Here is a 23056-nt window from a genome sequence, read left to right as displayed (position 1 = left end):
AGCTGGTGGATTGCTGTTGAAGAATTAATCTAGTAGCTCCAGTCACGATAATTTAACATCATTGGTGATGAGGTTACATCATAATAGCAGTACAGTAAATTAGGAAATACACTATCAAATTGAAAATGTACCAAAATGGGTTTTAATAAGTAGGTATGATTTTGAAAGAAAAATATCACCCATACCTCATTCTCTGTTTCAGTATTCAGTTTATCAGATTTAACCAGAAAAACTGAATTCATTGAATTATCAAACCTGTGGCAATAATGCTAATATGATAATCACAATAATAGATGACATTTATTATGCTCTATATCAGTATTTGATATTATACTGAGCTCTTTATGAGTCTTTTTTAATGTGCCTTATACACTAAAGCAGGAGATAAGTAATCTTTGTATCCCCATTTATTGGGTGATCCACAGAGATGCAAAGGACTTGACCACAGCCCGACAGTTAGGTTGCTTTGGTCTCAACGCTAGATCTGTACTGTTCAAAAAGAGAATGGCCTTCCTGCTATACCATGAATTACAGCATACGAATTTGAATAAGCCTTATAAAAATGCTGAAGGTTTGATGCGACTTTAGGATTCTTCATCATCAATGTATCTTTTCAAACTCAATCAAAAAGTTGTACTCGAGTTACAAGAAAACAATGAATAGTTTCAGTATGTCTAGTCTTTGTTTTCATAAAAATCTTGGGTATTTGTTCTTTATGGTTAAACTGCTAAAATTAGCAAAAGTAGCATAAATAATTTGACAATAATGTGCCTATTGTATTTAATGCATGTTTATGTTGTACTTCAGTCTTAAAAATTGTCCTCCCCAGAAACTTAGACTACCTATAGGCATGCCTAAGAGTTATTTCTGAAGGACTTCTTTTGTTGCTCAGATGTGGCCTCAGTCTCTTTGAGTCCAACTCTACAAGTGAAGTCATTGCTTTCTCCAACATGGGATATGACATCCAGGGGTGAAAGTCTCCCTGGCAATGTGGGAGAGGACTCCCAGGGATGAATCCAGACCTGGCACTATGGGTTTAACAATTCTATCCTGACCAAAAGGGGGAAAAGAAGTATAATTAATAAAGTATCAGTGGCAGAGAGAGTTCAAATAGAGGCAAGAGGCTCTGGAGGTTGCTCTTATGCAAGCTTCAGGTAAACCTTGCTACCTATCATAACCTACCAACCCCCAACCAGGACCATTCCAGCCAATCCTAAAGAACACCTAGAGCAACATATAAAATTCCACAAGGGTTCGAGGCACTAGAGTACCTTTCAAGAAACCTACACTCTCCAGATGGGTCCCTGGTTCAAATAAGTCCTGAAACCCAGCCCAGCCTCCTCAGAACATTAGCTAGTTCCATCTCCCTACCCCATATTAGTGACAGAAGCTTCCAATACGAAAAATTTAGAATGGCCATAGCCCAAACAATCCTAAAGAGAGGGATGGAAAGAGCAAAAGTTATGTGGAGTTATACAGAGAAGACAGGATTTAACAAATGAATATGAATACTGAATCACTAAATTGATATCTCTTTTAGTCTCCAATATTTTAGAGCAGCTAGAAGTAAAAACCTAAAATTGTGAAATTGAAACCTGCGTCAAACTCTGAAATATGTTCTATAACTAATTGTGTTCTGTGCTTTGAAATCTATAGCTTTTTTGTATATATGTTATTCTTCACAAAAAAAAGAAGGAAAAAAAGTCGATTGTGATGATACAAAAATAGTTAAGCCCCCTAACCTCCTATTTTCTGGGGTAGCTAGAAGGAAAAATATGAGAGGATCATATGGTAGTCCAAGACAAACTCTGGGATCTGTCCTATAACTATTTGTTGAAGGGTGCTTTGAAAAGTATTACTTTTTTATTTCTTTGCTTTGTATATATGTTATACTACACAATAAAAAAAGTTAAAAAAAAATTGGCCTCCCTGGTAAAGCTGCCAAGCTAAAACAAAGAAAGGTTTTAGCTTCACAGTGAAGTTTTCTGGAATTATAACATTCCTTTTGACCTCGTGGATGACGAAATGCCATTTAATTTCTTCTTTTCGTTCACTACAGTACAAAAGACGTGGAAATATGATGGGCAGAGTTAACAATTCCTTTCAGACCATAGCCAGACAGTAATACTTCCTGGGGTGGGGGTGTACTTTCAATTTGGTGGTGGAATATTTTATTTACTGTAATGCTACAATGTCTTTCTTACTCACTGGCATTGCAGGAACTATGATGTAACACCAGAGTCAATTATTTCAAATTATAGTGACTGGAACAATTTGGCTCTTTCTTCTATAGCAGTACACTAAAAATCTAACTGGGGCTGAAATTGAACTAGTTTATATCTGGCTGAAAGTTACTATACAAGAGCAGCATGGTAGCTACGTTTTCAAGAGGTTTAGCTTTTAGGTACCATTACTAATTACTTCAGGTGCAAAACACTATCGCTGTCAAACTTCACAATGGAATCAGGCTTTGAACCGCTAAAATAGAAATGCTCGAGGAGATAAATTCCATTTCTTTCACTTGTCATTTCATTGGGGTGCTAAATGCAAAGAAACAATAGTCAGGTCTTTTGTGTTCAGTCCTCTTTCTAGGCTGATTGAATAGCATTTGATCTGACGTGAAGATTTTTGACTTCCTTACTATACTTAGCCTCAGCATGATCAATACTGAAATGCATCTCCATTCTGAGCTACTTTACATCCCATTTGCCTAAAGAGTTCATATAATGAAATTCATAAGCAGCAAAATCTATAAATGAGCTACTGACAAAGAGAGAATGTCCTCTGGAGATGCTGATTCTAAGGAGGAGTGATACCTGAAGCTGACTGACAAAGGCTTTAAAATCACATCAGCAATTAAAATCACATCAGCAACACAACCACACCCAGGCAAAACCAAGAGGCCAGAGAAATCATCAGCACCCTCCTGATCTGTTCGCTCCATTTTTTATGGTGCCATCTGACAGCCCCTTCTCTCCTACTTTCTTCTCAGGCACTCCCTAAACTAACACTCCTAACTCCAAAGCCTGTTTTCCAACTCTCATTTACACTACAGCACAAATGATAGCTTAACACTGTGAGTGTTATTACACTCCTAAGATGACTGGCTGCATTTTCTTAAGGATACAATTTGGATGAAGAAAAATACTGGATTTTCATATTAAAGCAAGGGGCTTGAGGAGCATATGAAATTTTCTTGGCTCCCATAAACTCAAATGAGATAGTAAGTCCCTTACTTTTCCTATGAGTAAAATAAATGCAGGTGTACAATGAAATTTAGAGCCCTGGGAGGTACGACTGAAGACTTATCTAAGCAGTGCTTCTCAAAATGCAATATATGAAATAGCTTTATCAGTTTAACAGCACTTGTTAAAGGCGTTTGTTCAGCAAGCAAACGCAGAAAACCATACAAATTCTTGGACCTCAGACAAATACAATAGAATCCCTGATGGTGAGTTCATAGACTCTGCATTGAGATAAGCACTCCCAGGTATTCTTAAGATTAGCATAGTGGTTATGTTTATGGAACCCATCCTCCTGGGTTCCTGTATGGGCCCAACTGTTTGCTAAGAGCTAATTACCTGTGCTTTGTGCCTCAGCTTCCTCATCTGGGGATGATAATAGAATCCACCTTAAAGGTTTGTTATGAAGAATTAAATGAATTAATGTTTGTAAAACACTTAACAACAGTGCCTAATTAATAGCTAAATAGAGTGTACTTTGAAAAACACAGATATAAACGGGTAATACCTTTAAAATCATTGCCAAATTTCAGGGAATTGGTCTAAGAGAGGATTGTAAACTGTTATTGGTAAGCATGGCATATTAATTGAATCAACACCTTATTTACAAGAAATTACACAAACTGCATTACACATGGCTAAGGAGAAGATATGCATTTGTGTAGATATGCATTAGGGAAGAAAAATAATACAGATTTCAGATAAGGATTTGATCCTGATTTTATTGTTGCTCCTTTGTCTAGGAATCAATTTATCCAGGAATATATAGACATGGGGGGAAATATTTGCAGACATTTTATGTAGCATAAATGTAATATGTGAAAATATGCAGGACTCAACAGGATAAAGTAAATTTACCAATGTCCAAAGAAGCTAGCTCTATAGAGCATATTAAGAGAGCATGCTTTATGAATGAAATGTTCATCAAATGTGTTTTATCATGTCCAAATATGGCTGGAATGATCTGTGAAGGGTAATCCATGAAACCTCATGCAATGAAGTGAAAAGAGAGCAGTTTGATTTTCTTTGAAGTGTTTTCATGTGACGGGAGATAAAAGCAGGCATCTATTTTCTTTGATGTTTTTATCCTAAATTTCATGTTTGATTTTTTTTATAGACTTTACAGAAAGTTTTCCTTTTCAATTCACTAAACAATATATCCACATTTTCAGAGAAGGACAAAGCTTTTAGAACGGCAAGCCCCTTGCAGGCATGCACTCAACAACCAACGACAGATGTCCCATGGAGGGGTTGTGAGTTTCACTTTTACTTTTCTAAGTTTTAATCCATTAGGCGAACTAATGTATCCACCTTAAACCAAATGTTCTTCACTTTAATACTTTGCATGCTGCTTACTTCTCAGAAGAGTAAAGAGGAGAGTGTTAAACCTCAGACAAGCAAGGCACACATCTATGAACTGCAATGATATCATTCAATGCCATGTTTATACCTAGTTAGAAATAAGTGAACATCTGCTGATTAAAAAATAGAACTGTAATAGTGGCCAGCAGGGAATAAAACACTTTATTGAGCTTTGTTATGCAGATGGAAATGTGCTTTGTAGAAAGTGCTTTATTTGCAAATAAAACAGCTAATTGCTGGAGCTGGAAATTCATGCACAAAGTAGAATCTGAACTAATTTTGAGAAAGTATTAGTTTTAATGTGGGCATCAGCTGATGTGTCTGTCTCTCTCCAAATTTATATTGATCACTTTCACAAACTTGCTTTTGACTACTAAAAGGAAGACTTGCATGGCTCACCACAAAATCCTGCTAAAGAGGTATCGATTGACACTTTAAACTGTGTTATTTTTTCCTGGTGACTTTCCCTCAAATCCTTCCAATATATCTTTGATCTTCTTCGTTCAGTCAGTCAAAGGATAACTAAGATCCGAATATATCTGGTTCAATTTCAAATATATTCAATCTTGTTTTGTCAATGGTATGTTGAAGGAAATCTTGGAGCACATTCTTGACAAAGTAAGATACTGCTTTATCCTCATTCTCAATTTTCCTTGTCCTCTCTGCCCTGGAAACTGCCTTCTCAGGTCACAGAAGACTTCCCAAATTCCAAAGCCAATATTTCCTTATCATGTTTTATCCTACTTGAGCTCTTTGTAGACTTTTACAGTATGGCCAGGCCTCTTCTTGAAAATATTTCCTAGCTGACTCCTGCAGAATTGAATATTTGTTATTCTTTCTTCATATTTCTAAAAATTCCTTCTTTAGTTCCTATTTGTTCTCCAAATTCATAAAGAGTGATATTCCACAAGGTTCTATGCTCAGATCACTTTTAAATCCACTGCATAAACATTTTTTTTTTTAATAGAGTGCCTGCTACATGCCAGGCTTTATTTGATTTTTTATAGAGATATAGGAATTAATAAGACAGCTTCTGTCTTTAGCAATTTTATATTCTGGTAGCAAGAGACGCTGAATTAGCAGGTAAAAACACATTGATTGTCAAGAAAATAATTTCAAATAAAGCACTATGAATTTTTTTTTAATGATAAAAGGGCAGAATGACAGGGCAATGCAATGGTGGCTCAGTAGAATTCCCATCTACCATGCCAGAGACATGGGTTCGATTCCTGGTGCCTGCCCACATTTAAAAAAAAAAAAAAAAGCAGGATGATAGGAGGAAGAGTGTTCGGGGAAGAGAGAATAAAGTAGATTACTTAAGGTCGCTTCCATGGAAAGAAGGAATGGAAGCTACCATGCAAATAACTGGAGGACGAAGGAGAGCAAGTGATCTGTCCTGAGATGAGAATGAACTGCGTAAAGAAGGAGATGAGTGGGAGAAGATGGAGTTGAGGAGACAGAGGTAAGACCATCTTAAAAGGCCATGTAAGAGCTCAGACTGTATTCTAATTGTAATGGGAAGAAATAGAACAATGTCATCTGATCTGTGTCTTAAGATATCGCTCTAATTGCAGAATGGGGAATGAACTATAGAGGCCAAGAGTAGAAGCAGGGAGTCAAATCAGGAGATTGTGTTAGGTTTCTAGAATGGACACTTGGCCTAGGGTGGTACATATGGAGTTGGCAAAAGCTTATTTTAAAATGTTTATATTTTAAAATAAATTATAGATGCAGGAAAATCATTTTAAAAATGCATAACTCAATGAGTTCTTAGAAGGCAAATGCCCTTGTAGTTGCCACGCCAAAGAAGAAATAGAGCTTTTCCTGCCACCCCAGAAACATTCCACATGTCCCATCTAACCAAAACCCCTTCCTTCTCCAATCTATCCCCACTTTTATCTTTATTTCTTCCTTCATGTGTGTGTGTGTGTGTGTGTGTGTGTGTGTGTGTGTGTATGTGGTTATTTTATCAAGTAATGTGTATCCCAAGACACCACAGTTGGATTTAGTTCATATTTATTCTTAAAGTTATATGTCTTTTAAACATCTTTAATCTACATATTTTCTCATCCACACCTTTCTTTACTTTACAATTTATTTGTTGCAGAGCCTGGGATGTTTGACATGTTGATTTTCTCACAATTTGGATTTTGCCAATTGCAAATGCAACAGGGTGTTGAACAAGTATATTCCTTTGTCCTCTGAATTTCTTGAAAATTGGCAGCTGAAACCAGAGGCTTCATCAGACTCGGGTTTGATCCTTAGTCAGCTTATTGGAGGTAATGTGTTCTTTCATTAATGGGCATGAAATGTCTGTGTTCTTTTTTTGTGATACCAGTTGCTATTTATACTTGGTGCTAGATCTAGTAATTCATAGGGGGTTACAAAATTGTGACATTTTAATTTTATCACTTCATTTCATCCCTTTTATTATCTGGAATATATCTTATAAAGAAATACTTCTTTTCATCTACTATTTGCTTACCCCATGGTATAGCTCATATAGGAAAGCTGAGGCAAATGATTACTTGATTCTTTATAACTAACATACCAGTTTTGAAGATAATGAATTGTTTCTGTATCATTGTCAAGAGATGTTCAGGTTTTTCTTATTGAAAATATTAACAATATTCAGCAACTTTGGAACCAAAGTTTATACTTTCTTTTAAAGTTAAGCATACACTTACAATATGAACTAGTAATTCCACTCCCAGGTACTTACCCAAGAGAAATGAAGCTTTTGTTTAGACTGAAATCTGTAAATAAATATTTCTAGTGGTTTTATTCACCATCAATCCAAAATGGAAAAATCCAAATTTCTCATATTTGATGAGCGATAAGTCAGTTGTGACATAGTTAAATAATATACTATTACTCAGCAATAATAAACAAAATTTGGTTATACACAATTTGAATCAACAATTTGAATTATGCTTTGTGTAAGAATTGAAAGAAAACAACTATCTATTTCTATTTGCACGGTATTCTGGAAAATGCAAACCTACAGGAATGGAGAATAGATCAGGGGTTGCTGGGATTAAGGAATAAAGGGAAGTTCACAAGTATATAATCTGGATTGAAAGGAATAATTCTGTATCTTGGGTTTGGGAGTATTCACATGATAGTATATATTTGTCAAATTCACAGAGCTATATAACAAAAGCAAATTTTACTTTACATGAATTTAAATTAAATATTAAAGTGCGAAAAAAAATATGGGTGAGATTAGTAATTTGCTTTGGGGAGGGTAGTTTGTGTGAAGAGATACTGTTCTTTGCCATTTCCTCTCCTTTTGGTAGAAAAGAGTGATGTCAATTGTTTGGGAAAAAATATCATTTTCAACTAATGGATTCAATACACTTGTTGAATTCTGATCTGTTGTGATTATTATTCCAATGAAGCTCAATTAGACACATCTCTCTGGCCAATACCTTTCAAACTGGCTATGGTGCCCTTTTGACATAACTCTGAAATAGTCTTTGATGGCTTTCCTTGGTGTCTGAATGAATGACCAAATATGCATATTCCCAGGCTCAACGCATATATTTCCTATCATTTCCATAAGAATCCTGGTTCATTTTAGGGAGAAATGATATTTTAAGATTGCACTTTGGTCATATTTGTAATCAGGGTATACCTTGTCACCTAATTTTATTGTAATGTTGTCCAAGGATTTGGGTCTTTAGTTACTCTGCTTTTATGTGGGAACACATGAGAATCAAAACCTCTGCTGCCCCTGCTGCCACTGTATTTCTAGAATCCTAGGAGGGTAACTTTTTTGATTCAAGATATATCTGACAAATAGAGAATTTCTTATATATTGAATTTAGGGTTTGAGGAAAAGAGTTGAATCAAGTTTGGCTTTTAGGTTTCTGATCTGAGAAGGCAGATGAAGTGGAAGCATTATCTCTGGCAGAAAAGGCAGGCTAGAGATGAAGTTTGTGGGGGGAGTGGGGCAGATGGACAGAAATTTAGAGTTCTTACTCAGATACGTCGAGTTGGAAAGTCATTTTAGAGATGTAGTAGCGTTCTTGACTAAATGAGTCTAGAGCTCAGAGAAGAGGTTAGGGCTGCAGACATAGATCTGGGAAATCATTAGATGGATGATATTTAAAACAGGGAGACTAAATGAGGATCTCAGTGGAGAAAAGATAGCGACACAAGAGCTTCAGGGAACGCAGAGGGGAAAAGCCAAGGAGGCTGAGAAAGAGCTTCAGCTGAGATAGAAGGGGGACCTACATATAAATAGCTGTGCCAGAGAAAGGACAAGATCTGTGGCTGGTGATTTCAGTTTTATTGCCCCAAGAGGAAAAATAAAAATAGCATTTTTGATTTTCCGAAATACGCCCTGTCCTTGACTCCATGATTGAAATGTAAAGCTCACGTATAACATCCTCAACCTGCTTTGAAGTTTGTCTTCTTGTTCTATAGTTTTGATCATATTGTTCCTGTATTAAAAAATCGATTGCTTCCCAGGACCTACTGCCTAAAGTCCAGATGTTTTAGTCAAGTATTACACTATCCATATTAAAGACCAAAACTTTCTCCCAGTCTCATTCTGCATTATTCCTTTCTAGGTCTCCCTCGCAACGTTAACCTTCTCTCTGCTTCTCGGTTCTCGGCATACACTTTATGCTTTCCAACACATGGGCCTTCATTGCCATAATTCCACCACCTGGAGTACCTCTTCCCTCATTCCCCAATTTCCACACGTTTAAATCGGACTGATCATTCAAGTTCCTCAGAAGAGCCACCTGAGAATTCCAATTGCTGAGAATCTTGGCTGGAAGATAATTCTGTCGCCCGTGCTCTGACTTAAAGGGGTAAGTTAGGCCCAAAGAAGCTGCCAATAATATTCTAAGTAGGGAATTCATGAAATAATTCTATAAGAAAAAATTGTTAGCATTTTCCTTGGAGTCTGGGAACCCTTAACATCTGATTATTAGAACAAAAGAAAAGCCAGCATAATTAGAGGCAGACAAAACCCAGACCAAACAAAACAAACATCAGGGCCACTCACTTTTACAGATTTCTTCTAAGACCCTTTACCCGATTTTGTTCTTGTTTTTATTTTTTTGTGAAGACAGTCGCTGAAACTGTCAAAATTCCAGGGCCCCCAAATTGTTCAGCACCATTTAAAATAATTAAAAAATACGTAACTAAGAAACAAAGCATCATGGATTTAGTACTTAACCACCTATGCTATACCATGGTCAAATCACCTAACTTTCCTCTGCCCTACTTTGCAGAGCAAAAGTTATTTTGTATTTTGTTATTCCCTTATCTTCTCTGTCTCTGCTGAAGGCTTCTGATGAGGCTTACACAAGAGTCTTCCATCATTCAACAGATGTTCATCAAGAACCTGCAATGTGCCAGGCTCAATGCCAGCTGTGGGGATGACGGTGAATAAAGAAAAGGTTTTATCCATACCCTCACGCTGCAAACAGCTTAGTGTGTGACAAATATTAATACAAAGATCACCCAAGTAAATTCATGTGTAAGGGAATTTAATAAAATGTTACAATGATAACTGTAATGTCACAGATGTAATATTAAGAACATTTTCAATGTCTGTGTTGCGTCTATAGAACCGTATTTTTAATTATCAATTTATCCAGAGGTGATTAAGTCTTGGGGGGGGAGAGCAATTGTCTCAAGTTACCCTAAACCCATAATTAATTGGGACCAGAGAGTCAATTACAGAATGTAGAACAGAAAGTATAATGGCCATGGGGAGCCATATTGATATTAGCTGGTCAGCACATTGTTTTCCCAAGAGAAGAGCCCATTTAAATAAAGAGCAGAAATTTGCTTAGTGAACATGTGAAATGAGGAAAAGCCAAGAATCGTGAAGCTAAACCTCCCTAGGCTAACAATGACAGAGTCAGCTGAACTGGGTATCTTCCTTCTGAGCCGTGCTAGAAGACCATGCCATATAAGTAACATTGTGTAGACACAGAATCTGCAACGTCCCTCTTCAGTTTATCTTCTCCCCATACAATACTCCAAAACCTCCAATTTAAGGGTATATTTCAATAGTCGGTGGTTGAAAACATAGGTTCTGGAGCCAAACAGACCTAGTGAAGAGGAATCACTTTCCTTAAGGTTTTCACAAAGCTCTGAGCAAATTTACACGACATCATGCAAAAGAGTATGAATCAGGGAAAACAGCTTCAAATTTGGAGTGAGACTTAAACCTTGAACCCTGCTCTAATGCATATTAGCTGTGTGACCTTAGGCAAATTATACAAATCATTTCATTTCTCTATGCCTCTTTGTAAAGTTAGAATAATAATACTTCCTTTCTTATCACATGCATTATGGGAATTCAATAAGAAATTTTTTTTAAAAAGTACTTAAAAAAACTGCCTGCTATATGGCAAACACTCAACAAACATTTAGTGCTACTATTATTACTATTAGGCTACTGTGTCTGCTGCAATGGCTACTACTGTTGCCAGTGGCCCAGGGTATCTCAAAACCATCCCAGAGTGTTTTGGGGAATTCTCACTTACAATTTCTCATGGGTTTATGGAAGAGGATGAGGCTTTATGGGTCCCAAATGACAGACACCAAGTGACATAGGACTGGGCAGTTGGCGTTAGTGGTTAGTAGACCATGTTCTTCTTCTTTTTTTTTTTTATCAGTGGGACACTTAGGTCTGTACAAACCCCTTTTAATCATGTTCACCTTCAATATGGTGATATTACTTACAGACCCACGAGTGAACTGCCTTCACTTCTATCCATTCCCTTACATTTGAGCTCAAACTCATTAGTTAACTGTTCACCAATCTGTAGCTTCTATGTATCTCTAAGTTCCCTATATTCTGTATTACAAGCCTCCAATTTTACCTTTACCATGGTCATAAAAGTAGAGACATACAGTGTTTTTCTTTTTGTTTGCTCTTTAATTTGTAGGAAGACTATTATGCAAGTCTTGCCCTAAGTTAATTAGGCACATGCTCTAGAGGGGCCTGAGAGGAAAGGGGAAGCAGTCTGCCATCTTATCAGGAGCGTGTGTGTGGGGGGGCTACCATGATCTCAACTGAGCTGCCAGTGAAATCAGCCTCAGTGCAATCTCCAGCAGACTTACTCATCCAAATTCACTCCATCCTGAAGTTGGCTATCAGGAAAACACAGATTACATTTATCAGAAAAATCCACTCTGGGAGAATGACAGAAACAAACACATCATTTCTTCAAGAAAATATTCAAAGGAAGGACAAGATGAAGTCACGATTTCTCCAGCTAATGTGTAAAAATTGAGAGAAATAGCTGGGAAAAAAAAAGTTCTTGTAGAATAAGGACTACAACCAATGCCGAGAACTGGAAAGCAAACAGGATTGAGAGTGGAGGAAAATATACAGACTAGTTCCAACTGAGGAAATAGGGAGAAAAATGTTGATTTTTTTCAGTTTTAATAACAGAAGAGAGTTGTTTGATGTGGCAACAACTATTTAATGCCCTGCAGAATCCCCAAATTTATGCCATCCATCTCCCCTGACAAGGGGATTATTCCAATCCCTGTGTTGGAAGAAAAAAACAAGCACAAAATGTTGTTTTCTACGAACTAGCTTTTTTTTTTTTTAACTTTTTCCTTGATAAATCTTCTGCATTTAGGTTCTTTCTATTCCAATTAAAATAGTTGCCTGAGTTCAGTTCGTGGATATAATAACTAGGATTTCTTTCAAAGCTCCATTCCTAATTAAAAAGCTGCATTTACAGAGAAAGGGTTTTATATACTTATGTATTACCTTATTCAATCCAAGCAAATTGCTTCCCTATGTAAACTTCTGAATAGTTTCATTTCTTCAAACAGTGAAAGCCATTCTAATGTAGATTTTGCATTAATTTGGGGAAAGAAAATGGAGCATACTCTAAGTGGAGTTACTATTTCTAAAATTAATTCTTTATTTTGTAAATTTATATAAATACACGTTTGTGTATGTGTGTGCATGTGCATGTGTTATTATCTCCACTAGCCAAGTGAATTCTGAAAATTTTTAGTTATCCAGGAAATTTATGCAAATACTTCTTCTTTTAAGTATTTTTCTTTATGAGGAAAAGAGATTTAGAATTGAGATGGAAATAGGTTATAATGGTAAAAGCACACATCTGAGTAATATATGCCTGACTCTTTACCTATACTAACTTGCTTTTCTCATTTTACAGATGAGGACATTGAGGCACAGAGAGGATAAGTAACTTGCTTAGGGTCACACAGCTTACATGGGAAGAAGTAAGAGCGAAACCCAGGCAGCTGGGAAGTTGGGGATTTATTTCCTTAGTTTCTCCAGCACCACAGCATCAGAATGGGTCTCACGGAGAGAAGCTGACTTTAGAGTCAACCAAATCAGGGGTCCAAATCTGACTTTGCCCCTCACTGGCTATTTAAATGTGGACTCAGCCTCTTGGTCTCTCTTCTTCCCAGGTTTTTTTTCCCCCCATTGGTTAAAATGCAGCAATCTTGCCAGCACCCGTGGGTCTGGCAGGGAGGTCAAATTTGGGTTAACCTCTGCGAAAGAATCTTTCTTGCCTTTCCTACGCAGATTGACTCTAGAGATTTAATTAAACTCAATTCATAGCTAGCCTTCTCCTCCTCCACAGGGTCTCTGGATGACGACTTTTGGTAACTGTGGGTGTAATGAACATTTTAACATTCTAGCAGGAACTGACTGCAGCCTTGTTTCTGCATGTCATGTGGAATTCAGTCCACTCATATGTCTTGTTAGAGGAAAACTGCCTGAGGCCTTCACAGCTAGAATTGCTTATAGAATGGGTTCAAAAAATAAGCATGGCCTTTAATGAATGTAATCATATTTATTTTACTTTCTTAAAAAAAATACATCGGCACTGAGAATTTTTAGGAGGTTCTACAGCTGGGAGCTGACAGCAACTGGGAGTTGACAGCGTTGGACACCAGCCCAAACCACAGTTCAGAGTCCGTCTCAATCTGCCTTTTGATGAGAGTCATCCCACAGTTGTTTCAGCAGCGCTGATTCTTGGCACTGCTCTCCTGTCTTCCTACTGCACATTATGTAGTGATAATGTTCTGATAGTCTGATGGGGTTTGAAAAAGAGTTTCCCTCTTTGATCTCCAAAACTTCCTTCCAAGAACTTCAACGAGCTTAAAAAGGAATCTAGAAAGCAGCAACTGTGGCAATTTCTGATATGCATTATCAATCTAGCAAGCAAACTGGACAAATTCAATTTAAAATTTCCAAAAATGCTCGATAAAAATGCCTGGTAAATGAAAGGTGATGTATGTATACATACTCAATGAAATACTATGCATTCATAAACAGGAATGAAGTTCTGAAACACACGAGAACATGGATGGACCTTGAAAATACGTTGAGTGAAATAAGCCAGATACAAAAGGACAACTATTGTCTCAGCTCGCTTACATGAAACAATTTGAATAAGCAAATTCTAGAGTCAGAAGTAAATACAGGTTACCAGGGGAAAAGGTGGGATGGGAATTGGGGAGTTAGTGTTTAATGGGTAAAGAGTTTCTGTTTGGGGTGATGGAAAAGTTTTAGTAATGGATGGTGGTGATAGTAGCACAATGTTGTAAATGTAATTAACACCACAGAATTGTATATTTGAAAATGGATTTAAAACGGGAAATTTTAGGTTGTATGTATGCTACTGGAATTAAAATAATTATAAAAAACAGACCTGTACCACACAAAAAAGTGAAACCTAATGTAAACTATATTAACTATAACTACAGTTAATAGTATAAAAAATAAAAAATTGTTTCCTCACTTGTAGAAAGCATACCACACCAATGCAAAGTGTTCATAATAGGGAAAACTGTGTGCTGTGTGTGGGGGGTGTATATGAAAACTCTCTTTCTGCATGATTTTTCTGTAAACTTACAACTGCTCTAATAACAAAAATGAAAAAAGAAAACACCATAATTGTAGTTTTGTTAACAAATGTAAGTTAAAAAAAAAAACTTTAGGAGAAATATGGTGTATCCTTCCAACCTGCCCAAAGTCACAGAAATAGAAAACTTCAGAAACAACAGATATTTCAAAAATGCATGCTAATGGAAATAGAAGCAATTATGTACGGCTCAATAAACAAAAAACAGATAATTTAAAAATATAGTTAACGGAATAAACTCCAGAAAGGCAAAGATAGAAATGTAAGCCTAAAATTTTCAGTGGCTCACTCTCCTGACAGGAAAAGCCTCAAGGTAAAAAGTTTCTGAAGGACCATGAAAATTAGATTAGGTGGCTTCAAAGAATTATTTCCCCAATATCTGTCCTTGTCTTTTAGCCGATGACTAGGCAAGACCTACCCCAGTATACAGCCTGAATGTGATACTTGCATTATTATGGGTCATTATCCATTGTTTCTGATTAGCTTTATTCAACATTTGTCCAAATTCCTGAAAACAAAGAAACAAAATTCTTGCACAAGTGGCCCTCAAATTTTAAAAATGTGGTTTCCTTCTGAAAAACAAACACTCTCGAGTTCATTACACATTAACATCTCTTGATACTTACATACAGTGAATCTGTTCTTTCACACATCATCTGACAACATCTTAAGCAGTCTCATAGAGGCTCTACATGGAAGCAACTGGTTCAATTTCAATATCATCACCATTTGTGTTGATAAAAAAACTGTGATCCTAGTATGAGCTCAAACTTGGCACTAAGGGATTGAGAAAACCTTCTTGACCAAACAGGGGAAGAGAGAAATGAGACAAAATAAAGTTGTAGTGGCTGAGAGATTCCAAACAGATTTGAGAGGTTATCCTGGAGCTTATTCTTATGCATTATATAGTTATCCCCATAATATAGATATTAGAGGCTAGAGGGAAGTACCTGGAACTGTAGAGCTGTGTTCCAATAGCTATGTTTCTTGAAGATGAATGTATAATGATATAGCTTTTGCAATGTGACTGTGTGATTGTGAAAACTTTGTGTCTAATGCTCGTTTTATCTATGGTATGGACAGATGAATAAAAAAATATGGATAAGAAATAAACAAATAATAGGGGGAACACAGGTTAAAATAGAGTAGATTGAAATACTAGGGGTCAGTGAAAGGGAGTGGTAAGGGTTATGGCATGTATCAGTTTTTTCTTTTTTCTTTCTTTTGCGGGAGAGGTGCAAATGTTCAAAAAAAAATGATCATGGTGATGAATATACAACTATGTGATGACATTGTGAGCACTGATTGTTACCATGTCAAGAACATGTTTGTATGTCAAGAATGTTGGTATGTTCACTGTTTATAATCAAAAGATTTTTAAAAAAACTATTTGTGCAATCATTTGACTATTGTATTGCATTGGCCTTTAAAACGATGAGAATAACAGGTCTCAAAAATGGGGTACAATTGAAAGCAAGGCGGCAACTGTTAGCTTATGCTGAATTGAGAATCTTTAGCTGGTCAACTCTCTTTACGTTTGTGATAAGCAAGAAGAAAAGAAAAGCAAAAATTCACGAACTGTGTCTAAGGATGAGGTGTCATTAAGCATTGTAAAAGATTTTTTTTTTTAGCTCTCATGCTACAGTGTTCTCCTTCGTAACCTATGAATCTGTTGGACTTTTACACATTGAGTTTTAGATTCATTTTCAGAGAGGTGCCAGGAAATGTCTGTAGCTGACAGATACAACCACTAGCCCACGAACCCCTCATTTCTGAGCCTCCCATCCCTGCAGCTGCTTATAGCCTCCTGATACACCTGTGTATCCTGACAGGCTTGTATGAGAGTCAGTCACGTACTAGACGTATTTTATGAGATTTTTCTGCTTAAAATTCAATTTCAAAATCTCGTTCTTGCTTGTATGCATTTTGCTTTCCTGGAAGAGTGCTTCAGTGTTTGCTAGTCTATCTGATACCTGTGTTATATCCTCTCAAACAAGTTCCCTGAACTCATTCATGCAGAGGTTGGCAAACTTTTTCTGTCAAGGACCAGCTAGTAAATATTTTCAGTTTCGTGGTCCACATAGTCTCTATTGCATTCACCTCTGCAGCTGCTGCATAAAAACAGCTGCAGACAATACGTAATGAATGGGCATAGCTCTGCTCCAATCAACCTTTATTCACAAAAACAAGCTCAGTGGTGGCAGGTGAGGTTTAGCTTGAAGGCTGTAGTTTACCGACCTCTGTTAACAGCAATACTTTCTTGCTTTCACTCTTTCTCCCATTGTATGATTTGAGAGACCACATCTTGTCAAGGTCTAGCTTTTCTCAAGAACTAGCTGTTCCAGCCTCTCACACTTGCTTCTTGTAGCCTTAAAATTGCCATGCTCTGTGCCAGACATAAGTGAGTGAGAGTGAGCAAAGTGAAATCCTTCAATATGTTTCACAACAACAACAATTGCAAGTGACTGTTACTGGGTACTTACTACATGCCCTACCATTTGCTAAGTGCTTTCCACCCCTTATGTCATTTAGCCTGCCCAAATTTCTTCAGAAATAGATATTGTTAGGGCTCTACCCTATATTTGAAAGACCTGAGGCTTAAGAAAGTGGTCAGAGGTGGTATTTGAATCCATGCCTGATTTATATCAGAAGACATAGAAGGATTGCAACCCAATTCTTCAAGGCTTTTTTTGCATAATCTTCAGGCCATTAATAGTTCCATTTAGATAACATATACAGTACAAAATGTAGTTTTCATTTATACACTGAAACATAGTTTTTGTTTGATTTTGGTAGTACTCACATGTGAATGAATGAGAAAATTCACCACCTTCATTTCAGTTGAGATGAGGAAATGGGAATTCTGTAATGTTTAATATATTGCCTGAGGTCAAAGAGCCAGTCAACATCAGAGCCAGAACAGAAATCAATGTTTATCTCAACCACACCCTACAGGATTGCCAGCCACCCCTAGCCTTCATTCTGTTTTAGTTTAAATCTTCCTCTCCTTGCAGTGCGACCAAAGCACCATGCTAGTTGTGGGATGTACAATCTAATTTTGACTCCTTTGCATCTAACATGCACCTTGCATTCGTATCTATTCCACCGAGAGAGACTATGAGGTAGCCCGTATTGGACAAACAAAAACTGTGAATTCCACAAACTAAAAGTCAGTTTTAAGTCATAGCCACCACAAGGTTTTGAAGCCAAAATGACCAGCCAACCAGGCAAGCTTTGAATCTGGGAATGGGAGAAGAGTAAGCTAATCATTTAGTACACTGAGACATAGAGCATAATTGTGACTTTACTTTTAACTAAATTATGAGCCTTCAAAGAGCGATAATATTTCAGTCTGATTATATGCCCTTTTGAATGTAAAACTGGGATATGGCTGGAAGAAAGAAGAGGACATAAGGTGATGCATATTAAGCATGATTTAATATCTACTAGGTTTGGTTATAAGTTCTTATAACTAACACCAGACTCCTCCATTTAAATATAAAACACTGAGACATATTCCTTTATTATTAATATTATAATTGTTCTTTGGTCTCTTCAAATTCATTATGTTTGATGAGACTCATACAGTCAAGGACATCTTGCTTTTTATATTCGCATTTTTTATTTTCTCAGCACAAAAAAACCCAGTAGAAAATGAGTCAATCTCTGATGAGCCTATCTGGTTTTCTTGGGGGGAGGTTACCGAGGTTTTTCTCACTATATGATAGATAATGTTTACTCGATACCCTTATTTTTATCAATATTGACTGATTGATTGATACTTGTGTGAAGTGAGGTAACTTCTTTCAACAAAATTCATGAGAGTTTAATCTACATTACTACATTACTTAACTACTGTTTGTTTCCCTTTAAAAGTCGTTTCTGAGTAACAAAGCAGAGACTGTTCAAAAATGCATATTCTTGTCTAAAGAGACATAATATTAATAAAACTTGGGCACACCATTTTAAAAGGTGATCAGATCTACTCTTTCTGGTGAGTGCTAGAGGAAACACAGTAGACCAGCTCAAAGACGAGTTAAAGAGTTTGAATAATATGTGTGTTTTTCCTTTTTATTAAAAATAATGCACATGATTTATTATTCTAAATGTATTTTCCAATACCTTCCAATTCACCAGGGTAGATTCACCTGGAGATGAATTTATATGCTATTTAAGTACCATGGATATTATCAAACGATGTCAGATTTAATTAGTAAAAAGCAGATTTTACAAATGTTGACCTTGGTTCAGGGAAAATGAAAAAATAAAAAAACCAATGATAAGGAGATAACAATTGATGGATGGAACATTATTCTATTTGAAAAAATGAAAAACAGCAAAGCATTTAGAAATTGAATTCATGACCTGCAAAACAAGATCAAATTAAATACTGTCAGACTGTTGAAAAAAATTCCAGAATGTGTGAAGGCAGGAATACATTCTAGTTTTGAAATGTAAATGAGGATAGTTCGAAATGTCTGAATTGAGAGCTGGTTTGTTTGTTCCGAGAGAGAGAGAGAGAAAAAAAAAAAAAACAACATTTAAAGAAGAGAAAAAGTAGGTAAATATGTCTATGTTCTGAACTGGTGGTAACATTAGAAGGAACAATATATTATACTAGTAATAGCATAAAATAGATTTGTTACAGATTTCTTGAGGAAAAGGACTGCCATACCTGTATTATATGCAAAGGAGTTTTACAGTTGTTTAACCTGTGATTATATAAGGTGCACTATAACCGAGTACATGCATTGAGCATCATGTTGTATGGATGGGCACTCAATAATTATTTATTGAAGAAATAGAAGGATCTCAAATTTCGAAAATGACCAGGGATAATAGAATATAGTGTTAACTTATGTGCAATGAAGGTGTGAAGATAAACCAGATATAATTTCTTGACCTTTGAGAAAACAAAATGAAGAAATGGTACTGATAATACTGTGGGTTTTTATACTTTCTGGAATCCTACTACAATTTCCCTGAGCTATAACTTACCTCTCTGCACTTCCATGATCATAAAGAAGTTGGATTTATAAAAATATCACAGAAAAGTTTTAAGGACATAAACCACAATGAAGAAGGCAAATGATCTTAATTTACCAATCCTAAACGTCTTTGGAGATGTAATTACGTTAAGGATCTTGAGATAAGGAGGTTATCCTGGATTATCTAGGTGGGTCATAAATCCAATGATAAGAGTCCTTATAAGACACAGAGGGAAGAAAACACAGGGAAGAGGACAAGGCTAGGTGACCTGGTGGCAGAGATTAGACTGAAGCTGGAAGAGAAGAAGGCAAATATAGATCCTTCCCTAAAGTCCCCAGATGGAGCACGGCCTGGTGACATCTGGGTTTCAGACTTCCAGCCCCCAGAATTATGAGAGAATACATTTCTTTTTTTTAAGCCACCAGCTTTGTGGTAATTTGTTACAGCAACCCTAGGAAACGAATACAGATCACAGTGATGACGTGCATTATGTTTATAAAATGCAATAATATTTTTAAACATCTCACATCTCATAACTCATCAGAGATAGGGTAGGCATTAAACCATGTTATGAATGAGGAACCTGAATCTTAGCAAATTTCATTGTGTCCTTTATTTGACTAGTATTTATTGAATGCTTCCTGTGTGCCAGGGTCTCAGATGCTGGAGACAGAAAAGTGAATTTAGGCTCTCATGAAATTTACATTTAGTGTGAAGAAGATATTAGTGAAATAATCACACAAATGTCCATATAATTACATATTGAGGAAGTATAATAAAGAAAAGGAACGTATCTCAATAAAATAAATTAGATGGAAAACTAATCCAATTTGTAAAGCTAGAGAAAGCCTCCCAGATAAAGTAATGCTTATGCTGATATATGAAGGAAGAGTCAAATTTAATAAGGTAAAGAAACTAATAGAGTGGAATGGAGGTAAAGTACCTGCCAGGCAGAGGGGGGAAAGCTTGTGCAAAGGCCCTGTGGTGGCAATGAGAGTGGCACAAGTTCTTTGCTTGAAAAGTTCCTGTTCATCTATCAAGAGCCACATAAGATGTTGCCTCTTTTGCAAGCCTTCCCCAATCTATCTGTTCTCTCAAAGCATTAGCACCACAGTATTACAGCCCTTATCAACTCTGAGTATATTTATTGTTTTAAATATTAGGTTTCTCCAACTGACCATAAACTAAACTTGATATGAAAATCTCCCTCTAAATTGGCCTTCTGAGTTGCTCACTCAGTGTGCAGCACAATGGGTAGTATAAATAGGTTTTACATACATACTCAGAAAAGCAGAGGATGTATTAATCCAGGAACAGTATGAAATCCAACCTTGTCTTGTAATGTCAAATTACTAAATATCAAAATGATTTGCTCTTTTTTTAAACAAAATTTAAAGAAGGAACATTTAATAAGAATTTTTTTTAAGATAATTAAAAACACAGGTGTTTAGAGGGTAAGTGCATAATACCATAAACAGTTCTAAAGAAATAACCAAAGCAAATGTGATCTAGGCAGTGATTATTTTGCACCACCTGAAAGGCAAAAACAAATGTCTTGAAATCTTGAGAAGTAGATTTAAAAATAATTTTCACAGCTAAAAACCTAGGTTCTTGTTTTATTGTTCTTTAGGACTGAGATCAATTTATAAATGCTACGGTGAGGCTGAAAAACATGTTGATTTATCTTTCTTGTTAATAATTTACTAAGAAGGTCTGACGCATCTTTCTTTCTATCCCAGAAATTTTTTATTTTTTATTTTCCTTGATAACAAGGCAATTCATACCCAGAGTGGGAGAGGAAAATGCCCCAGAAGATTGGAACACAGCTATCTTCTGTGTGTCCACTTGAGGCCGTTTTGGATATTGATTCCGGAATGTGTGGGACAGTTTTGTTTTTCAAACTATTGCTGCCTCTTTCATTTTCATTTTAGTAAACAAGTCAATATTTCACCACTTATATACCCCCCCCCCCCGCAAATAGTTTTCTTATGAAGTAGAAATAATGGAATCCTGAATTACCGAAAGATTTTTGGTAACCTGATTAGAAAGGACTACTTGAGTTACTTACTAGGAATTGAAGTTCTGTGGTAACCTTTCCCTTCCATCCCCCAACTCTCATCCCCTCAAAAAAATCTAATGGTGTCCTGGAGGTGCAAGCTAATGGTAACCCTGTCCTGCATAGCATCCAATCAATGTCTTGTGTAGAAGGAAAATGACTTGGGGGATAGGAAGTGTCTTCTTTGCCAGGGTTGGTGGAACCAAGTACCAGACTAACGGGCTCAAACAACAGGAATTTATTCTCTCACTTTTTTGGAGTCGAGAGGGTGGCATGACCATGCTTTCTGTAAAGTCTTTTCAGGTGGTGGCTTGCAGACAATCCATAACTCAATCTCTGCCTCTGTCACACAGCTCTCTATTTCCCTGTCTTTTCCTCATCCTCCTCGCTGTGTCCACCTTTCCTCCATTTATAAGGACTCCAGTCCTATTGGATAAGGCCCACCCTTCACTCAGTTTGGACACACCTTAACCAATAACATCCTCAAAGATCCTATTTACAAGTGGGTTCAAATGCAAACAATCAGGGGTTTAGGACTTGAACATATCCATAATAGAAGGCAAAAGGATGAGAGAGAGAGAATGTGTGTGTGTGTATAGTGTATATGTGGGCAATATACATACAGAGATGTGGGTGTGTATGTGTCCATGTATGTAGATGCAATCTGGAAAAGTGTGTTTAATATTCTAAGACAATTTTGTTCTAAAACATTTTTTAAAGTCCTTTTATTTTCTCACAACAAATCACATAAATAAAATACAACAAAAACATTCACGGTCAGTAGGGATAATGACTTAAATATTGTTAAAATTATAGATTTTTACTTTTATTGGCACTTACCAGTCCACACACGAATCATGGAACAAATAAAGCTCAGATTCCTTCCGCAAGCAATATAACAACACCGTGCTCCTTTCTGGACCAATATTTACTTTCTGCCAGCTAACTTTAGGCAGATAAAACTTAAATAAGAATTATATTTTGAGTGCATTTATTAGCCCATTGCAATAAGAAATGTTTTAATATTCATATTCATGAATAAAAAATAAAGAGAAAAAAATAAACAAATAAAAAAAGAGCACCCACATTCAGTAAAAACAAACCCATAATGGTACAACCTAGAAATTCTCAACAGCGATGGCTTTTGGAATTAAAAAAAAAAAACAAAAAAAACACTACTATTTAAAATAAAATGGTTCCAGGTCAAAATGGCTTACACAAAGGGCAGATGTCAATTGAAATAATTAGGAAGTCAGGTGTAGCTAGGAATTCAGCATTGCCAATACTGCCTCCTAGTCTGGCCCCACCTTTAATTCTTTCTGGATGTCAGATTCAATATCATCTTCATACAATATGGAAGTCAGCTGGGCACTGTGATTGCTTATCCCATCACTAAAGATATGTAATATACTGAAAATAGATAAACACTACAACTTACAAGAGAGTGATTGCATACATTTATTCCATGTAAATTTATCATATAAAAATAAATTGATTATATACATGTGATG

This window comes from Tamandua tetradactyla, chromosome 20 (assembly GCF_023851605.1).
Source record: "Tamandua tetradactyla isolate mTamTet1 chromosome 20, mTamTet1.pri, whole genome shotgun sequence".
NCBI classification, from domain to species: Eukaryota; Metazoa; Chordata; class Mammalia; order Pilosa; family Myrmecophagidae; genus Tamandua; species Tamandua tetradactyla.
The sequence above is the reverse complement of the archived record's forward strand: the minus strand, read 5'-3'. Positions refer to the sequence as shown.